The sequence below is a fragment of the Leptosomus discolor genome, chromosome 9, assembly GCF_034619465.1.
Source record: "Leptosomus discolor isolate bLepDis1 chromosome 9, bLepDis1.hap2, whole genome shotgun sequence".
Lineage (NCBI taxonomy): Eukaryota > Metazoa > Chordata > Aves > Leptosomiformes > Leptosomidae > Leptosomus > Leptosomus discolor.
Window position 1 is genome coordinate 49,088,091 of NC_141399.1, and position 5,708 is coordinate 49,093,798.

Sequence of the window (5,708 nt, forward strand, 5' to 3'; positions counted from 1 at the left end):
GCTTGCGGCTGCCGGGTCTGTCCCCGAGCGACACCAAAGGCTCCAGACAAACGTTCTGCGAGTTTTGCAGAAAGGGTTCAGCTGCCTTTTGATCAGAACACGCTCTTAGGCCAACGTAGCCCCCCAAGGGAGTGTGAAAGAGGCATAAAATGAGCCTACTCCCAATTCGGAGAGCTGTCGGTGCTCGCCATGCGCCCCCCACGCTGATTGTGCCTGAAAAACGATTGGGAGGGAAAGACGCGAGCAGGGACACGGCTGCTGCCTTCACGCTAACCTGTGCGTGCCGGGATGGCAGAGACCCTGCCAGCACAGACACCGAGCGCCAAAAACAGGATCACAGCGGCTCTGGCCTGCGCCAGCGGCTCTGCATGGAGCACCCTGGCGGGCAAACCTCAGCCCGGTTCAATCCATCGCTAACCACAAACAATTATGTAAGTCAGAGCCAACACCACGAAAAAAAGAAAATGTTTACCCGTCTCGGCGAACGGCAGGGAGCAGAGAGCGTGGAAGGGCGAGGAGGTGTGCGTGGTCCCAGCACCCTGGCTGTGCCGGTCTCAGCAGAGTCCAGGCTGTGTCCTGCTGTCCCCTCCCGCCGGTGTCTGTCAGCCCTCGATTGCCAAAATACGGAGATGTCTGGGCTGACAACTCTGCCGAAGATAGGAACCTGTCAAGAAATGAAGCAGGAGGATTGCCGGCTTGATTGGTCGCCTCGGGGAATCTTCCATTAGCAGCTTTAAAAGACACGTGTCGTTTATTCTTTCCCTGTCTCTCTATTTTTCTCTCTTCTCTTTTGGAAATAGCTGAAACCTTCCTGGGTCAAAATTCCTGCAAAGATCCCCTTCCCGCTCCTCGGCTTTAAAGCTTATCTGTCTGTACAAATTCCTCCCTGCATTACCCATACAGGCTAACCTAATTTTTTTTAGAATCATATTTATGGTTTCCTAATTAGGGGAAGAGTCATCGCAGAGAAGAAGAAAAAACAGATCCAGATCAGGGAAAGTTGGTGTCCTGGGGGTGCGCACGGCGGGTGAATTCATTAGACACGAATGCCCGGAGTGAAACAGTCTCTGAAATCCTTTGTACCGTGGACTCGGGGGAGTCCGCCCCCTCCGAACCGGGTGCGCATCCTTAAAGAAATTACCATTACCGCTCTGGCTCTGCAAGTTGCAGGATTTTCAATTTGAAAAGTTAATTTGAAGAGCTTTTTGTCTGCAGCTCTGGCGCACAGTCCGTGTCCCCAGAACAGCCCAGCTAGCACTAATCCCGGGCCATCAGGTGCCTGTGTGCAGAGAAATGCCAAGTGCTTTTCATGCTCTCTGCCCAGACTGGGTTTTAAGAAAAAAAAAAAAAAGATGCAGAACTGGGAGTAAAACCTTGCTCAATCGCCGTGATGCGCACAGAGCTAACAGTTCTCAGAGCCACCTCTGCTCCTCCGGGCTTGAAAGGGAGCGTGCGAAGGCTGCGCACCCCCTTTCCCTGCGAAACCCCCAGCTCTGCCCGTGCGCCAGCCCAGGGCCAGCTGGCCGTGGGCTCCATTTGGCCTCGTCTCTCCCGGAAACCATCAGCCCTCCTTCGGTCTGAGGCAGCCGCTGGCCAAACTGCAGGAAAAACACCCAGGGTGCCCTTATCTCTTGGGCCACTTGTGGGTCTGGGGTCTGTTGGATCGGCTTGGGATCAGCTGTGGAGCCAGAGCTCAAAGGCGGGAGGTTTTTGGTTCTACCGTGAAGTTTGCAAAACGTGGGGCAGAGCGGGATGCCTGGCTCTGATGGGAGGCATCGCAGCTGGGCTGGGGCACAGCCCGCAGGAGCGCCGCTCAGGCTGCAAGGGGGACCGAGCCTCGGGTGCGATGGGACAGTCACTGTCTGCATCCAGGCAGGGGGGGATACAGGCTTGTGCACGCTGATTTTGATCTCTAAAACCACCAATTTGGGGCTCCCAACCGCCACTGAACTCTCGCACACCCGTGTCATCCCAGGCCGGTGTTGCAGTAGGCTCCAAGGTGACTGACCCCCAAGCGGTGAACACGGAGTTGCCACTGTCAACTTCTTTCCAGTTCCCTTTTTCTGGAAGAAATTGCTGCCTGACCTGCAGTCAGCAAAAAACCCTGGCGCATGGGAACTGATTTGACCCCTGCTAACGTGGTCGCTGCTGCCATGCTTTTGCTCCATGAGCTGCCTTCCCTTCATGGTGTGTGTGCGCCTCGGGCTAACCGGCCTTTCTGTAAGTGAGTGAATATTTAGTTTTATTCCCTGCCCTCATGCAAACTCTTTTAGGTTTGCAGTATGGGAGAGATTAGGTAATAATGCTTCTTGTTTTTTTTGGCACTGGGCATCACTTTGTAAAGCTGTGTTGTGTCTTCCCTCCCTCCCAGGGCTCAGCCAAAGCTCTCAGAAATGCCGATGTACTGCTGGAGCCCTACTTCTTAGGGAGCTGCGTGGCCTCAGGAGGAACAGGCAGGTGGCAAGTACCGGGGCTGAGCTCCTGCAGGGCAGGCCAGGAGGTGGCTGTGACTCAAGCATGATGCCGAGCACCGATGTGGAGTGGACAGGGCAGTGCTGGGAGGGAGGGAGACTCCTCCAGTGCTTTGAACACTCATAGTTCCGTTCTGTCGTTTGGAAAAGGAGAGCAACATGGAAGGCGTTATCAGGGTTATATCCCTCGCTCCATGACCTTTCTGCTGAAGAAAGGTCCCTTCTGTTTAACCTTTGTCGCTGCAGAAAAGGCTCAAATAATGAATCTGTCTTCTGAAAGAAAATCGTCCCCTTGAAGTGTTATCGGGGATAACCGCACTGCTTTCCTCCAGCTCACTCTGTAGCGAGTGCCATACTCCAGGCTCTATAAAGGGGCGGGCTTTCCTTCCCGGACAGAGCGTGCCCCTGGCGTAGACACGTCTGTTGGCATTAGACTAACCCGATGTGCTCTTTACCCTTAACATTGCAGTGGCTGCAGGGGCTTAGGAGCAGAGGAGCACAGGAGAAAACCAGCACCAGAGTTTCCCACCCTGAGTGTTTCAGTCCCTCTGGCTGCAGGTGCAGAAAGCAAAATGCATTCCCTGTGCTTCTCATCACAGGCAAAATCCTACACAGAGGGAGCAGAGTGACTCTGTCTGGTGCCATTTCACTGCTTTTCTGTCCTGCTGCTCCTCCCTGTGCAGGGAAGTGGCTGCATCCCGCGTGCCCCCGTGTCACCACAGAAAAGGGGAGTGTGAGGAGCCTGGAGCAGAAGTGGGACCAGGATTCAGGTGTGCTACATCCCCCACACTCAGGCTTTAGCCACCAGACTGACCCTCACCATCAGTTAAAGCGCATTGGAGCTGGACACGCTGATCCTGCTCGAAAGTGCGTGCGGCACTTGTGCCGACACGACCGATGCCGCAGGGAGGGGCTGGTCGCGGCAGGGTGCTCAGCACGCAGCTCGTTTATCTGGAGGCAGGAGGTTTGGATGCTACTTGGTGACTTTTAGCAAGCCATGTCTCTTCCAAACACTTCAATTCCCCTGCTGTAAAACAACGATAATAATGTTTACATACCTTGTAAAACTCCTCATCCGCGGGGATGGAAGTGTGAGGCAGCAGCATTTCTCCAGCCCCTTGTTAATAGCTGGAGATATTTCTGCTTTACAACTCATGTTCGCTCGTGCTCTCTTTGCCTGGATTCCCAAACGAGACCTTAAAAGCATTAACTCAAGCCCTTGTTTACTTCTCTTTTGGACGTGCAGGTCCCAGAACATTTCCAGTGGGGACAATTTTTTCCCCTCTAATATCTTTCCATTAGGCACGAAAGGTTTGTGCTTTGCACCCCTGGCATGGCTGTCTCCATGCGCAGCCCCTCACGTGGGGCTGTTGCACTCCCAACTCAGATCTTGCAGAAGTTCGCAAGAAATCTGCAGCGTCTGCTGCCAGCGAGCACACAGCGTGTCTGTGGGGTGCTGAGCACTCGATGTAACTGTGATCTGTCACGACGTTGCTCAGCACGCTTGCTAGGTAAGCCTGCCGTGCTGCTCGTGTGCATGCCCACAGGCACCTTCAGGAGGCTCGGCACGGCTCCTTGTGCTGTGCGGTACGTGTTTCTGATGCTTGCAATCACACGAGGTACGGGAGCACACAGGGCTCTCAGGATGTGGAGCGACCGGTGCTACCGTTTGAAGAGAGCACATTGGCGTCGGGATTAGCTGAATGTTCGTTAGGCTTCGCTCGGTGTGTCTGGCCAAGTGATGCCTTTGTTCCCCGCAGTCAGCTCAGGGAGATGGGCTCACGCGGGGTGCTCTGCCCCACGTGCTGGATGAGGCCCTGCCATGAGGGGTGGTACTCCCCTCGCCCGGGCCCTGCTGGCGTGGCAGTGAGGGGCACGTGGAGGCAAGTACGCCCCAGGTTTTCAGAGCAGGCTCCTGAGCTCACCGGCACAGCCAGGCACTTGCTCCGTGCAGGATGTGTGCAGTGGTCCTGAGGAGCCCATGCAGCACGCTAACAATGCAGGAGACCTTCAAACGTGCTGCAGCCACAGGACCAGCATGGATCTGGGGAGGAAAAAAGCCATAAAGAGGCTCCTTCCACTTCTCCTGGGCTGCCAGCATGCCTGCCTGGTGTCTCCCTGGCAGAGGAGGGGTACCAGCCCAGCGCAAATCCACTCCCAGCCCCCGGGCAGCCTTGTCCTGCTCCCAGGACAGTCTCAGAGCACTGTGGTGCTTTTGTTTTTTGAGCCTTTATCCTCTCAGCAGGGGCAACCCCGCTCAGGACTCCTGGGACCAAACCACCTGCGCTTTTGGCAGGACTCTTCCTCCCGGAGCAGGAGAGAAAGAGCGATCAGCTGCCGTGCCGCGCTGCGCGGGGAGAAGGGTTTGCTGTCGGCTGGATGGAGCCTCCTGGAAGGACCGTCACTAAACTACCTGCCACCGCAGCCAGCAGCTGTGAGCCAAGACGAACGGCTCTGCCACGGTCGTGCAGAGTTTATGCTCGTCCTGGTCTAGCCCTGTGCTGTGCAATGAAAATGGAACTTCTCCAGCAGCCCTGGCTTCTGCTGGGTACTAAAACCAACCTTAAAAATCATTGTTTCTTAGACAGGCAAGGCCTCTTCCCACCCCTCTCCTAAACACTGCTTAGGTTTGTGGGACCCTGCAGTGGTTTTGGCCAGGACAGAGCCTGGCTCGTGCCGGCAGTGCCCAAGGCAGGACGGAGCTCATCACCCCTCGTGTCCCAGCTCAGCTCTCCACTGCAGCCGGTCTCTCCATAGGCCTGGTGCAGGACAGAAGAAACACCGACTGCTGAAGGAAGCAGCCCACACTATGTGGATCAAGCACTCGCTGCCCTCTGCAGAGCACTGCTGCTATGGTGCCAGGCTGGAGCGTCCGGTCATACCTTCTGCCCATGGGCCCTCAGTCCTTCCCTGAGCCACACTGTGGGCTTACCAGTGGTCAGGTCTGTCTTGGGCTCAGTTTTCTGGGTGGACCTATACTGGCTTCTGAATGGGCCTCTTGGGTGTGTGTTGTGGCTTCGTCTCCATCCCATCTCCTGGATGGACTTCGGCTGCGTCTCGACTTCTGCATCTGGCTCCATCTCCTGCTGCTCTTAGACCTGGGACCTGATCGATCACCTTATCTCCTCCGGGGCTGCGGAGGGACCTTGCTCTGGAAAAGGGAGTTTCCAAGTGGTTAAGGGCTGTGTCCTGGCTGGTGAAGGTGCTGCCTGTGCTGGGGACCTGCTTTTCTGCTCC